At 38.7% G+C, this 16,389-nt stretch overlaps 1 protein-coding gene across 1 annotated transcript in view; it reads left to right on the top strand.

Moving 5' to 3' along the window:
* Nucleotides 1-3,538: 3,538 nt before the first annotated feature.
* LOC306850757 (leucine zipper protein 1-like) overlaps nt 3,539-16,389 on the top strand; it is a 42,952-nt gene continuing 30,101 nt past the window's right edge. The window contains exon 1 of the mRNA XM_079386605.1: nt 3,539-3,843. The gene's annotated coding sequence lies outside the window, so the exon portion shown is untranslated. The remainder of the gene's footprint in view (nt 3,844-16,389) is intronic.

Raw genomic sequence — 16,389 nt, 5'->3', positions numbered from 1 at the left:
TTCGTGCGATATTGTGGAGATAGACAGAGCCACATTCCAAAATAATCTGAAAAACCTTTCACTGCATACATCCCCTCACAATTAGATGACATAACAATACGGTTTGCTTACATCTCAGGACTACGCCGTTGACGGTGAAAAAGACAAAATGAGCCGTCTAATGTCTGGTCTCACTCTAGATTCTAATTGGCTAAGAGTGGAGTATATTATGGATGATTCACAACTCTGCACTTCAGATAAAACAGCTTGTATAAGTATCTGTAAAACAACAACAACATAAAAAACAAAACATAAAGCATATGATAATAAAGCATGATTACATTTCACTCAATATAAATCTCTTCACCTAACACCTGCAAGCCCGCATTTGAATGTGGGAGAGAGTGAATTGAGAGAGTTGCAAGAGCAAGAGATAAAGAGACAGAACAGCAAGAATACTCAAAATATTTCTGTGGTGTTGTGACACACTGATACCGGGGCATGTCCCAGCATGCCTTGCTTTTGTATCATGCATTTCACATGGCTGAGGCTGTTCTTTTAAATGATTTAACATCAGAATGATGTAACAGATTTTTGGGATACAAATGAATGCAATGAAAAAATGGAATGAATAGATATTTTGTTTGTGATCTCCATACGTCTTTCATTTTATTTATACAAAGTAATTGCACCTTGCAAGCAAAGCATAAAACTTACTAACTGTTCTGTGCAAGGCAATAACCTAAATAACTGGGGTGGTCATATGACAAAGTGTCTAATCTATTATGTAAGAGCATATTTTCCCATATTTAGCTCAACGTTCAACAAAGTGTGAGCTTGTGATGTTCTCCCCACCTACAGCTTTTCCTGCTGTGACATGCAGTGGCCTTATACAAAAATAATTAAAGAGGGAAGGACTTGGTTTTGATTTAACTGATGTGTAGGAGTGAAAGATCTGAAAGCCACTTGTGCTTTATCCCCTGACATTCAAACTCTTTACAGATGTTCAGATGTGCAGATAAAAAAATACCTTGCTATATTATCTTGATATATACATATTTTGCTAGTAATTTATTTCAAAACTTGTCCAAACCTTCCTGTAGTAGTCATCACTAAGTATTGTTGTATCCTATATGGCATCCCTGCTAACCGGTTTGATAAAACCCGAATTCTGGAAATATTGGGACGGTTTTTAAATTTGAATAAAATGAAAACTAAAAGAATTTCAGATCACATGAGCCAATATTTTATTCACAATAGAACATAGATAACAAATGTTTAAACTTAAATTTTGCAATTTTATGCACAAAATGAGCTCATTTCAAATTTGATGCCTGCTACAGGTCTCAAAATAGTTGGGACAGGAGCATGTTTACCATGGTGTAGCATCTCCTCTTCTTTTCAAAACAGTTTGAAGATGTCTGGGCATCGAGGTTATGAGTTTCTGGAGTTTTGGTGTTGGAATTTGGTCTCATTCTTGCCTGATATAGGTTTCCAGCTGCTGAAGAGTTTGTGGTCGTCTTTGACGTATTTTTGGTTTAATGATGCTCCAAATGTTCTGTATAGGTGAAAGATCTGGACTGCAGGCAGGCCAATTCAGCACCCGGACTCTTCTAATGTGAAGCCATGCTGTTATAATGGCTGCAGTTTGTGGTTTTGCATTGTCCTGCTGAAATACACAAGGCCGTCCCTGAAATAGACGTCGTCTGGAGGGGATCATATGTTGCTCTAAAACCTTTATTTACCTTTCAGTATTCATAATGCCTTCCAAAACATGCAAGCTGTCCATACTGTATGCACTTGTGCACCCCCATACCAAGTATTCCACAATCTTTTTACGCACTCTTTCACAGATTGGAGAGCCTCTGCCCATCTTTACTTCTAAGAGACTCTGCCTCTCTTAAGACATATCTTTTATAGCTAATCATGCTACAGACCTGATGTTAATTAACTTAATTAGTTCCCAGATGTTCTCCCAGCCGAATCTTTTAAAAATTTCTAGCTTTTTCAGCCCTTTGTTGCCCCTGTGCAAACTTTTTTGAGACCTGTAGCAGGCATCAAATTTGAAATGAGCTCATTTAGTGGAGAAAAGTGTACAATTTCTCCGTTTAAACATTTATGTTCTCTATTGTGAATAAAATATTGGCTCATGTGATTTGAAAGTCTTTTAGGTCTAATTTTATTTAAATAATAATAAAAAAACATCCCAACAAAAAAATCCCAAATTTCAGGTTGTACTTGCAACATGAATATAGATATATAAATGCCGTTATATGGAAATTACAGAGGCTAATAAAATACAGCGTAATTCTCCTAAACAGGCTGATCAAAGTCATATGGTGAAGATTATCCTTGACTACTGCAGGTGTAACTATTGGTTGGTTACACTTCAACCACTCTGAGACCACTAGACTGTTTTTAGAATTTTATTTCTGCCATGTGCTTATTCAGGATCACTGCCACTGGAGAAAGAGTCATTTTAACTGCTATGAACAGAGTATGAAGCTTGGACTGTGATGAAGTGAGCCTGGTTCATTGATGTCAACTGACTTGATACATACACATTTGACATGATTAGAGTCACTCTTATCTTATTTCGATAGGTTGAACGAAACAAAACATGTTCAGTATTCTAGTTGTCAGTCCATATACAGTACATTGACTTGTAAACACCAGCTTAGAAGAGTCTATGTCTGATTGTGGATTACAGTCTAGGGGTGTTTGCCTTACCATGGTGGGCTGCGTTCACTTTTTATACACTTTTCATGTTGTAATAATACCAAATGTATGCCTGGTTCACGGAGTTCACTGAGTTCTGAGTACTTAAATAGTAAATTGCAGAACTAGGATGAAACTTGGCCACCATTCTAACATACTGCTGCTCTCAGAATTAAATGTTTTCCATTCCTTTTGGACCGAAAACAGGACTGTCTGCATTTGGAGAGGATATAAATGTTTGCACTGAATTCACTATAGAAAATAACAGAGAAATGTGCGTGTTCTTTCATCTCAACATCTAGCAAAAAAAAAGTGAAGTGAGAGTTGTTTTTCTAATGAGAAACCACAATGCATTGCTTTGAAATTACTCTAATGAAAAATAAAAAGAATGCAACCCAAAACAGCGTGGGTCCTAAAAATATAAGGGTGTTTGTGATTTTGGTGGTAGCTTGTGGGCTGAGGCTGTAAACCAGCAATCAGATGCTGGTTCTTATCCTGCTTTGGAAACCCAAGCAAGAAACCTCTATATTAGATATTGAGATATATATATATATATATTATATTTTAGATGAGATATTACTAGATGTTGCTTACCTTGTGCAGTGACGTCACACATTTATTCAATACAGAAAATATTGCCGTTGGCATGTTGGTTTTTATTTACATTTTGTATTATTTTACATTTTTTTATTTTGTGTTTATTTACATTTTTTAAAAAAAGTTTTAACACCTTTATTAATTATAGCGCTAAAAAAAACTTTGCTTGTGAACTGGGTTTCCGTTATTACCCAAGCTTCCTCTGGAGCTCAGCGCTTGTCTGAACCGTCGCTCTTTCGCTCTCATCGGGGAAGGCGGGACTGTATTAGCCGGGCAGGGCGTTCTTTCTGCGGTCACAGGCGGCGTAGACGATCTAGGGGTGGGTCTTTCTTGGCAAAGGAAAACCCACCTTTTTCATTGTTTGGATCTCGAAGGAATGTGATGGTTTGATCTTGCGGCGCAAGGGAGGGGGTGAGAGACGGAACTAGCGAGGACCCTGCTGAGAGCTGCTCTATTCATCCTCAAAAAGTCAAACACGACTGAGTACTTTGCCCTTCCAGAGAGCTACCTCCGAAAAAAATTGTCACCGTTCTTCTCCTGGTGCTCAAGGTAAGAGAAAAACAAAGCGGGGCTATTAGGTTAATTTAGTGGAAGGGGAGCTGAATGGTGGAATCTTGCCCCCTAGACACAACTCCAAACTGCGGCAACTTTGTCACCCTCCTCCCCCTCCTGTTCTCTGCAGCGGAGGTGCTCGATAAGCCGGACTGCGGCGATTTTAGTCGACCTATTTTGTGACTGATGTCGGAATGATAGCGTCGTAGAGATGCGAGAGTAAACTTATCCGGGACTTTCCAAACGGCGGACGTTTATAGCCGAGTGGTTAACTAAAACATAATCGAGTAACGTAAATGTTCTGATTTTTAGGGGGCTTTACCAGAGATTCCCTCTGTGTTCTGATTGAGGCGTTCTACGTCAGCAGCATAGCACCATATAGCGAAATAAAGTTTACGTTTACAGCATTTAAGCTCGATTTGCACTTTATATGTTGCGGGCGAGCACTGAAATGTCAAACCGAATTAAATTCCTCGCCACGTACACCAGACGTTCCCAAGATTATTGTGAGTTTTCAAACAGGAAAAGTCGCTTTCTGTGAGAACAATACCGCAGACTTTGAGGGAATTTGGGTCGGTTACAAGCCAGGGTCTAAATAGTGTCATTCTTACAGAAAGCACTTTTCTATGTGCTTAACCTGGAAAGCGTTTTTTCGCACGTTTCTGCCGAATACGCAAGCAAGACTCATTCCGGTGTGGGGCAATGTCGTGTTCGCCTGTCAGATATCCCGTGTTAAATTTGGATTTCTGTATCGTAACGTGTAGTTTTTTTTTTTTGACGCAGTGTGCGTCCCGACCTGCACTACTGTCGGACGCGAATAGAAAATGTATTTCAAGCCATGGCTATTATTGTTGACAGCCGCTATTAGAGATGCGAGGTGCGTTCACACACGGCACAATTAAACGCGTTTGATATCTTTAAAAATACGCCAAACCTTACATGGCTCATATTTAGGCTTATATTAGAAATGGGAAGTCTTGTTTTTGCCTTGGCCTAAAATCAGGTGTTTGTTTTTGATTTGCGTGCTGGAAGAACCGTGGGATGTGAGTAGAGGTCAGGAAGACTGATGCTTTCCTCATGTGTTTTGGCTGTCTGTGTATATTACTGTATGTTCATGTCCCAGCAGAGAATACATACACGCACGCAAATGAGTTTCATCTCAGTGATTTCAATCTTTTTAATCCTTTCACCAAAGGTTTGTTCAGTGACTTTTTCTGCAGCTTACTTCGTTCCGTCGGTAGGTGGCGAGAATTGAGTCCACGCTTGTCTACTACACAGTATGCAAAAAGTATTTAACATAAATTGTCTGAATAATACACCATATTTATGAAACAATCACCAAAAATGCATTACTACTTAAACATGGCAGTTACTTAATCAGATTAAAAAAGACAACGTCCCTTGTTACCTTTTTGTTCACAAACGAAAAATTTCCTAGTTAATTCGATTGTTCATGAAAAAGTTTCTTGTTATTCATGAATATTCCATTTTATTTTAAATTATAAACTGAACTGAAATTACTTGTTCAGTGTTCAAAACAGAATGTGTGCTTCAATTTTCGTACTTATGCACTATTCAGTTCTGTTTTGTCGTATAAATAATGCAGGCGTGTTCACACTGAAAATTCCAACAAGAAAAAGTGTCCGATAATGCGCTTGTTAAATCAAAAATACAAAGTTGGATTGTTGATCACTTCACATGCTTAACTAGACAGTAGAGTGCATAATGTAGCCTATAGTATGTCATTTGGTGCACAACTAATGACTCATTAAGTAAAGGGGGCGTGTTCTCTCAATAGATCCAACCAATGGTGTTGCTTCTTTACAGCCCGTACTCAGATGGTATTGGTTTGCACTATAGTTAATCTATATTGGTATCCAATAGGCAGAAAAGCAGTTTTATGCCTCAAAAACGGAATATTTCATTGAATGTAACAACTAAAAAAAAATAGTTGTGAAATAAAGTGGTAATGATTTAATTAAAAGATTCATTCATGAAAAATCTATAAAATATAGCCCACTAGAAAATATACACATCAGGTTTCATTTTGTCAGGTAAGCAGCAGTGGTGATGGCTGGGGGGTTGGGGAGCTGACAGAAAAATGAAACACTAAGCACAGAAAGAACAGCAACCTCTGTACAAGCTCCATTACATTAGGCAGGTGGGGCCCATAAAGCAAGAGAGAGGGAAGACGAGTACAGAGAGGACCTGCCATGACCTGTCCCATACTCCAATGCATTGACGGATTTCCAGTAAGGCTCTAGAACACTTGTCTGTGTGTGTTTTATGAACAGTGATGTAGCTCACTCAAATACCATTAACGTTTACTTCCACTTGATAGTAACTTGCTATAGTCCTGTCTTTGTGTTGATACAGGAATTTTATGGAATCAGTAAATGTTTGCACTTTCTTGTGAGTTGCTTTGATAAAGGTGCTTATATGAGTCGGTGCATTAATTGGACTTTACTGACTTAACTTTACTGTCACTGCATTCTTGCTCAATTAGACTATTAGTTTCCTTCCTTCAAAACAAAACAAAACAAAAAACAACAACAATGACCTTAAAGCAAATTAGTCAGTTATCAACATTGAAAGAATGTTTGAGATGTCCTCATCCTCAAAAACATCAACAAATCTACATAGCGTCAAAGAAAATACAACCCTGTCCCTGACTACATTAAGCATTAAATGTAGGTGCTGTGTTTGGTTGTCACTTGTAAAATATGGGTCCTGAAGCAAAACCAGCTGACAGCCACTGTATTAGAGTATGTTCAGCTGGAGATTTGGACCACATTCTAGAGCCGGATGTATTTGCTTTCTGCCAAAAGCCAGCAGACACTCTTGTGTTGTTCTTTGTCCGTTTCTATTGTAGCTTATCTCTCTCTCAGTCTCTCATGTGTTTTATGACCTGCTATGCCTTCTCACATGTCTCTCACCTTAGACGGCCAAAGGTTGATTTCTGATGAGCTGTTATTGTTGGTTATACAACAGTACATGTGAACTTTGTCAACTGAAACAGGATGGGAGAGTGTTTATGAGAGAGTGAAGGCAGGGGCAGTTCTCGCTCAAGAGAAAGTTAGGAGACAGTTTGTACAACGATCAAGCGATGGATGCCGGTGCGTTGCAATTCCTGCCCTCCCTCTCCACTTTTCTTTATGAGCAGGCCCCGCTTCTGGTTTTGCCAGTCTACTGATTGCTTTTCCACTTGGAGGAAGCATGCAGCGAAACTCTTGTGATGGTTATCTGTGTCCAATAAGAGTAATTACCAGACTTAGCACCAGACCCCAGGATTATGGAGAGGCTAAATGACTAGTTTGAGGTTTAAATTGAATATTGCGGTTCAGTCCTGGTGTTCCCTCTCTTAATCTTCTTTTTTTTTTTCTCACTCAAATGAACCGATGGATTCTGAAACCACTTTGTCAGTAGCAGTGGTGTAGTCTACGTGATACGCAGGTATACGCCGTATACCCACTTGAAAAGGTCAAGGATTTGCGTATACCCACTTGAAAAAGTGCGCGGATAATTAACATCATTTTGTGACCGATCTTTCACACGTTCATTCATAAATTCACCCAGTCTGTGTTGCGATTCGAAGCATCATCTTTTTGATAATCATGCCGTATTTCTGTTGACGACTATTGCTATTGTGCAACACTTGCACAGCACTGAGTGCGCAAGCTTGAAATGAATTAATGTGAATCACTAAAGGAGATATGAAACGAACTACACCCTTCCAGTGTTTTCGTAATCCTGCCCCTGAAGCTGCTGCTGCTTCGGGTGACACTGCAAACAGATGACAGAAATGTTAACATTATAGAAACTACAGAAAATGAGCCAAATAAGGCTGATACTATCCTACACGGTACAGAAAATGAGGCCGATGCTATTGTGGCATTACCTGGTACGTCAAAGTAGTTTATACGTTACGTAAAACTGTAACAGCAGGGGATTGTTGGCATATAAGAACAAGTGATTTCAATAAACAATGTTAATATTAAGTGACCTAGGCCTATATCGTCTGAATATAACAGTATTGCCTGATTTTGCTCTATTTCGTCAACTAAAATAGTTTCAAACAAACTCACAACTGAGCCATTCAAACACAGCATTGTTTCGTTTATGAATGAATCTGCGTTTTCGAGTCAGTTCAATTACCCATTCATAAAGAGTCACTTGCTTTGTTACTGAATGAATCAGCCGTTCAAACGAATCACTCATGCCACCTCTGAGCCTCATTAAATGTCTGTAAATACCTACAAGCCACTTTTGTGTTCTTCTGTGCCACGTCTGTAGTGGAAATGAATTTTGTTAATACTGATTTTATTTGATCGGTAACTTATTTTTCTTCTTGCATTGTTTTAATTTGAAATTTTGAAAAAAGCTTATAAAAATAGACTTTTGAATTTGATATAAAAGATAACATACTTCAAATAAAGTTAGAAATAAAAATGCCCCTGCAAATTTAAGTAGTCCAATATTACTTCGGGAATATTACTTCCAATATTACTAATGGGAAGACAAATTTTTGTAATTGATCAGAAGGTGCTCCTGAATTTTTTTTTTACTGTGCTCCTAAAAATAAAAGTAAGCGTAGAGCCCTGTTTAGTGAATGTGGTGGTGCTTATGAGGGGCTACTCTGGGATGGGTGAATATGAAGCTGGGAAGGAAAAATAGCCGCTTTTCCACTATCAGGCCGAACGGTTCTCTTTGCTTAACCATTCCATTCCGTGCTGATCCGGGCCAGTCAGCTCGGATGCGGTTTCATTTTCCACTTTGGTGCTGATAACGGAGCCCATTAAAATGTAATACAAATGCGTCATTCGTTGCCTTGGTAACGCAAGTGTAATGTAAACAGTGATAAGGACAATGATCAGATATTCGACTGTCTCAGACATTTTTTTTATTTTTTATATTGAACGTAGCATAGCTGTTTACTTGGCTGTTTGATCAAATAGTGCGCTTCCGCTTAGCCAGCTATGGAGAAACTGGTAGCCAGACAACAAAGTGGCGATGTCACGCACACGCACTCTACCAGCATGACTCAGCATGGTTGTCTAACCGGGCGGAAAACGGTTTGTAATCGTGCCACGCCGTACCAGGTTCACGTGGAAATACAACTATAACCGTACCTGACAGTTCTTAGAACCGTTCGGCCTGATAGTGGAAAAGCGGCTAATCACAGTACTCACTGCAAAAAACTAGACTACACCACTGGTCAGTAGGTCTTCTTTCTGTTACAAAATCGTAGTTTTACTGGAACGTTATGGGACAGTTTGGTACTTTACATGACATCATTGTTCTCCTTTCTCTGTGAGAATAAGGCTGTGATTTGGCACTTCTCCTTAAATGCAAAAGGAAGTGAAATTTGTTGTGTATTTTACCACATAGATGTACGCTTTACATGTCATGTCAAACGGTATAAAGTTGTTGTAAACGTCATTGGCATTTTGGCATCCAGCAAACGTATTCGCAGCACTGCCCTTGACAGTAAAATGATCTTGAAAATGGCGGTGGATACAGTATACGTAATCTTGAAAGAAATTACAACTTTTTCAGTAATTCTTGGTGTTTCTGTGAACTCTGACATATAATGAGGCGTTCATGGGGAAGGGTGACCAGATCTGGTGCACAGCTGAGTCACTCTTCAGTTTTGTGATGTCAGGGAGTGGGAGAGCTTGCTGACAGACCTTTAGCTTGAGGAAGAGGTGTTAAAGTGTGAACACAAAAAGATTCCAGCAGCTCCTCCCACTCACAAACATACACTGAACCAGTCCAGCTGTCCCAGTCTGCCCTGAGGACTGACCTTCACACAGTACCACAGGACTCGAAGCAAGGGTGTTTCTTCTGTGACCATGTTTACACGTGGTTTTAAAGGGATTATGGAAATTCCATTAACATTTATTCTTCCAGACCTGTATAATGCAAAGAAAGGTATTTTAAACTCTTTTCATCCATACAAAACAACGCTAAACTCATTGACTTTCTGTGTATTGACATTTTAATAAATATGTTCTTAAAAGTTCCAGAATCTAATTTGGTTGGCCATCTGATCACAAGTGTGCTAAATTCAGGTGTAAAAATGGTCCCAGTATATTTTGTCGAAAATGCATGTGATCAAATCACGTGTGGTTACATTTTACCATTGGTCTATGAATTTTTGCAGGCATCAGCTATTAATTTCAAAAGGGATCCAAGCGATTGGGAATTTTGTGTTCTGGGTGAACGATTTCTCAACTCAGACTTTATTCATATGGATTCATAGAAAGCTATTTGTTTGAAAGTGGCTTCTGTGTGAGCTGTGCTTCTTATATTGACAATAGACACTGGAACTTTTTTGTCTGCAAATTTTAACAGCACCTTATCTGTCTGTCCATATGGTAGGTGTATTAATACCAGGAAATCACATTTGGAACACATGAAATGGATCTTAATGTAGTGTTTCCCACAGGATTTTGTAACAGTTGTGGCGGCAGGTGACGTCACACATTAATTTGCATATTAATGTGCTCGTGTGTGTGAGACAAGGGAGTTGATGGCAATGTGCGGTGGGTATTTGGTGGTCGATGTGGATATTCTGGCAGGCTGCCACAAATAAATCAATGTATGGGAAACACTGTAATGCAAACAGGGCCTGTAGAATTTGATGCATCTAACCAACACATTTATTTAATTTGTTCATGACATTTGGGTTGTGGTTTTCACATGAACAAATGTGCAAGTAGTCTGAACTTTTCCTTGAAAACTTGCACATATACACATTGAATTTGTTTAGCATTAATTGGTTGTTCCACAAAGTGGCAACACTGGCCAGGGGCCGACGTTTCACTGTAGAAAATTGCATTGACAAGCGCTTGTGTGAGTGGGTTTTGTGATACCCATAACTTTAGTTTAAAAAAGTACATTGGCATTTTTATCTGTCATAACTTCTGAAGAAAAATAGCACAGACACTGGACTAAGATAAACCTTTCTAGAGCGTGTGTCTCAACCGCTTGCGTTTGTGCATGCGCAGACTCTAGCACGTATACAAAAATTAAGTATACTTTGCGTTCAAGGGAGAGAGAGTTACTTTTTGTGGAAGTGGAAAGAGAAAGTGTGTAGTCTGGTCTGCAATCCAGGTTCCTACAGGTCTAGTTGATGTCTGGTTGGATTTTTTGGCATATTGTGACCTAGGCAAGATGGTGTAAGACAGACAACAGTATATATTTTTTATCTGAATAGATTTCAGTTCAGTTTTAAAGGGGTGTGCATTGACATGCTGCAATTTTTTAGTAAATTCTGTTAGCTGTGATTAAATTGTATTGCTTGTATTGGCCATTGGCGACCCTTGTTATAGGCATTGGCTATTAAAAAACCCACGTCAGTTGACCACTATTAGCATGCAAGAACTCAGTTAAGTAATAAAGAGGCACACAGCCAGAACTGATATTCCAAGTATTGCACTGTGTCTGGGATTTGAGCTTGGATCTGCTCAGACCTGTTCTTTCTGTGATGTTTTGCATCATAGAAAATACTTGTGAGAAGAACTCATCAGATTCTCCAGTTCTAAGCATTCAAATTCATCTGTAAAGGATGCCAAATGTCTTTTCTCCTTAAAAGCGCCCCACCCTTCCGCTTTCTCACCTGCGCACAAACACACCCGTGTTTACATTAGTGCACGTTAAAGAGCAGGTGTGTATTTATATGGTATTTTTACACCTGGATCCGTGTCGGTGACCAGATTGCAAGTGGTCAGCTGAGACAGATCGCTGTTCACACCTGGTTATTGGCGTGCATCTCAAATGCTTGTCAGTCAGCAAATGATTCCTCATTGATCTTTGACCCTGTTTTTTTCTCCCTCCTCATGTGTGACAGTATCCACGCTGCTGTTGAGGAGTGTGGGTGCGAGAGTGGGAGTGTGTTTGAAATATCTCTAAGGTCTCCTGAAATAGCTCAGCGGAACCGGAGTGATGCACTCACTCACAGCAGCCCACATGCTCTGTGATGGTGTAATGTTCACTCTGTATCCGAGACGGCATGCCGGACACAGCTGCAGCACTCTGCCTCTGCAGAACCAAATGGTCATATTTAAGTTCATTAGCTTCTGTGCGTGTTTGTATTGGGTGGAGATGGGGAATTCCATCAGGGATCTGGCTGATGGCTCTCAAGCACTGTCCTGATTTCCTTCTCCTGTGTTGTAAAGTCTAGTGTACTACAGAGGACTAATAGGCCTCTTACAGAGTTTTTTCCACCTTTAGTCTATGAATCACTAGGACTGGACAAGATACTGGGTATTCACAATGTGTTTGCCTTGATTTGATTTGTTTACGCTTAATTCGTGATTAGAATGCATTTTTTTTATGGACATTAAGAAGCCTAATGGATGTTAATTAAGAAAAGTAATGTCCAGATGAAAATGTTAGACTGGTTTTGTGATTCTTTCTTGTCTTGGGACATTTATTAACAACAGTGATGTTGAATTCATTTTTATGAATCTGTTCCAAGTTAACTGCCTATTTCGATTATGAACTCCAACAATTCAGTAATCCGTTTGTGTTGTCACTCAAAAATATTCATGTCTCTGTTTGACGTCTCATTTTTCTAGTAGGAAAATAGTTGTTTGTCACAATATATATTGTTAAATTGGTCCATATAAATGAAAATTATTAAATATAATTTCCCCTAACTTTTTCAATTTAGTGAAAACCCATTTCTGGACAATGCAATTTAATTGAATTACATTTTTTAATCATTTTCAATCTAATTGCCTATAGCTGTTTGGTCAAGATGATGGCTCCTTTGATTGAAGATAAAATTACTTTTTTTTTAAACAATTTCACAGTTATTGCAAGAATATGACAGGCTGAAAAAAGACTGAGAAATATTCAGATATTTGTTTCTTTTTCTGTATTATATTTATGCTCCATACTTTTGTAACAATATCACCCGGCCTTACAAATTTCCTGGTTTCAGGACTCATTCACATTTCACTTTTTCGTTTCCTGTGAGGCTGTTGCTTTTTTAATTCTGCTCTGTGCTGCCTATTTTTACCCTCCACATGGAAACACAAGCAGAGATTCTCGGGTCCAGCGCTGACCTGATTTCCAGTCTAGTAGAGAGGTTCAAGCATGGGCAGGGAAAGAGGCTGTGCCCTTCCTCCCTCCACACTGTTTCTCACTGATGCATGAACTCTAGTTTTAGCTGACGTTTTAGCCACGTTGCTGTCTACACACAGTACTATAAAGTTCAGAGTGAGTGTTATTGAATAAACATTGAATGGACCCATTTGTCAAACATCTGACAGATGAAAGTGTTTTTGGAGGGTGAGCCATTGCTTTCATAATACTTGTTTACTGCAATCTGCGAGTAATGCAGCAAGGAGAATTTAGGAGAATCATATTTTCCTTTATCTTGAACATCTGCCATCACCCATCATGCATTTGTGCTCTATATAGAGGAAAGCATTGTTAAAATGTTTGAGTGTACCGAGCCCTGTCCCGAATGCAACCTCAAGCCTTGCAATGTGCCTCCAAAGTCCACACTTTGACATAATGCTGGTTAGTAGGTTAATATTGGTCCTTGGCCATTATGACATCCACAAGTTCACATCAAGTTCACCAATTGGGACATTGTTTCAGCTGATGTATGTAAGATGGAGTAATGCAATTAAACTAGGGTCATTTGACATTAATGAGGCTTACTTTTGTTAGTATTCCTGTTTCAGATCAGATATAAAAATAGGCTAACTTGTTCCTTTTTTTAGCAAAAAAATTCAACTTTTCTCTTTTGTGGTGGCCAAAATTTCAATACAACCCTACTTTGTCAGTGGCCTACTCTTGATAACCATTTATATTTTATGGCAATTATTAAAAGAAATGCTTTGTCTAGTAACCCAAAACTCTTTTTTTCCTCTATAGAACTGTAACCGTAACGGAATAAGGCTGATTTTTAAGATATTCTACTTCACTTTTGCACTACATGTGTCAAACGGACCTAATTGCTTTCCATCATTCATCCTAACAACAAGCTTATTCTTGTAATCAACTACTTGCAAACCCTTAATCTGTTTAAAAATCAAGGGGCCTAGAACGTTGCCTAGAGGGACACCACATATCAAGCTAATGGAAACATGCTAGCATTTGATTGGCTTTTTAAAGTACTGCTTAGCAATAGGATAGAAGACGGAGAACTGTATCGGCTGCATCCACTTACTGGTGATGATTCAGCATCATACTGTAAAACCATATATGTAGAAGGATTCGTTCTGAGGAACAACATAACACATCCTTTGTCTCATTCTTGACTTTCGCACACAGATGCACCACAGCTAAATGCAAGACGTCTGTAGTGTGGTTTATCTTTTATTAGAGGCAGGATAGCTGTGACCTGTGAACTGTGCAAACACGTTGAGAAAGTTAAACTGAGGCTGACGCACATTTGGTCTGCTCTGGTTCGTGGCCTTTTCTCCCTTATCTCTGATAGAAAACATGTTTCTACTGTGACACTCGATTGTAAACATTTTCCTGAGTTCTGCAATGGCTTGCATATGGTTGGGAATGTTTGCTGTTTGAAAGGGCATTTCAAGCCTAAAGACTGAAAACTCTGCCCTGCATGTCCATTCATGTCCTTCATGCATGATAAAACCTATTCTGCTTTTACTTTTACACCTGTGAAGAAATGTAAAAAAATGCAGTTATGTTATTAGTTGTAGACCTTTTTCTGTCAAAAAGATAAAGGTGGATAAAACTTCACAAAAAGCAATGTAATATCTCAGAACCAACTTTTTTTCTTTGTTTTTAGTGTAGACAAAGCCAAACATATTCAGAAAATTTTCCAAGAATGTTCTACAAAAGCTCTTTTAAGGCATAACAAAATAGAAATGACCTCTAGGAATGGTGCACATTGTATACAGATGTTCAGACTATTGTTTTCCCTTTTCTGAAGAACTTTTTTTTTTGAGAAATGGACGAAATATGAACATTAGGAATAATATGTGACTAGATGGAGCAAGACTTCCTACTTTCACAGTCAAAATGTATTATTTTCTCCATCTGGATTGGTTTATTTATGATTAATTGAATACTAAGATTCACTAGTACATCCCTCAAAAGTTTGTTCTTAAAAAACAGCTTAAAGAAGATTGTTAGGCAAAGATGGCACCTAAAATGTGTGAATTCAGAACATTTAAAAAAGTTCAACAGTGTCGCTCTTGGGCAGGAATCGTTATACATGTGGAGGAGAAGGAGGAAAAGGTTAAAATATAAATTCCCATTACATTACCTTTGTGAGTCTGAATCCTAATCAAAACTGTCTCATATATGTATGTCTGAGGCCTCTGAGTGTTTTTATCAGGTCAATCCAAATCTGTAAGGGCTGTTGTCTTTCTCTTCTAGTCATCAAAGCCAGGAGATGTCAGCTCAAACTGGGCAGTGCAATTATTTCTCTTCCCTTTGCTCGTTCTCTGTGTTCTTGAGGTATTTTTGGAACTTAATGAAAAGAGAAATCTGAACTGCTCAAGTGGCCTTAAAAGGGATGTCTGGGTCAGCTGAGTGGAAAGTTGTGTTATTAATGTGTTTGACGTCTCTCTCACACTGTGTTTTGTTAAAGGGGCTGGAGAACACAGGAATGCTCTGGGTTGGATGGTTAAGTTGGGCTGGACTCAATCTTTGGGGAGGGAGAGGGGAAAAGGGGCATAGTTAGAATTTTTTAGAAGCCTTTCCAGCTTGCTTCAAGGTCCACTTTTTGCCCACTGGGACGTGCTATGGAAGAGGCTTGTGTAACACTCAGAATCCTGTTCTGTACTGAGGACTTTAAAAGTAATTTAAAAGAGCATTTACTAGAGAAAAACAGCATGAGTTTTGCCCATTAAATGAATCTCTCTGTCTCAGCAGAAACTTTGGGTTTTAACAGCTCATCATGTGGATACTGATCTCTTTCTTGTGTCTTTCCCATGTATGATCCCCTATTACTCTGGAAATTGTACTTTTAGTTAATAAAGAAGTATTTTAACTGGGTGACTCTGTTACAGGCCATTTACATTCTTATTAAAGAATGGATGAAGGAAAGATTGTTGTTGAGATTGGAGCTTATTGGTGGTTTTCCATGATTATTATCTATAATTGTGATGAATTATAGTATGGGAGTTGCAGGAATGAGTCTGTTTGTTTGAGGTTGGTTTTGTGTGTAGTAGAGAGAAAAAGACAAGTGCAATTGTTAAACTTGTTAGAGGTTCATTTGTAAGGGTTGATTTCATTTCAGAGTGTTCATGATAAACAAAAGGTAAAAATATATATTTTTAATAAAGGTAAAATTATAGAAACATGTACCAAGTACACTGATAAAAATGATTTTGTGGTCAAGTAAATACTATAAAACACTTGATTGGCTCAATGACTCTCTCTCCTCTCCACCTGTAGCTGGTGTGTGGTGAGTGGATGCTGCACACTGGTGGTGGTTGAGGAGAGACCCCCCCACATGATTGTGAAGTGCTTTGGGTGTACGCCAATACACAATAAAGTGCTATATAAATGCATCATTCATTCATTCATTCATTCAGAAGTGAGTAT

Source organism: Barbus barbus (assembly GCF_936440315.1).
Source record: "Barbus barbus genome assembly, chromosome: 30".
NCBI lineage: Eukaryota > Metazoa > Chordata > Actinopteri > Cypriniformes > Cyprinidae > Barbus > Barbus barbus.
The sequence above is the reverse complement of the archived record's forward strand: the minus strand, read 5'-3'. Positions and strand labels throughout refer to the sequence as shown.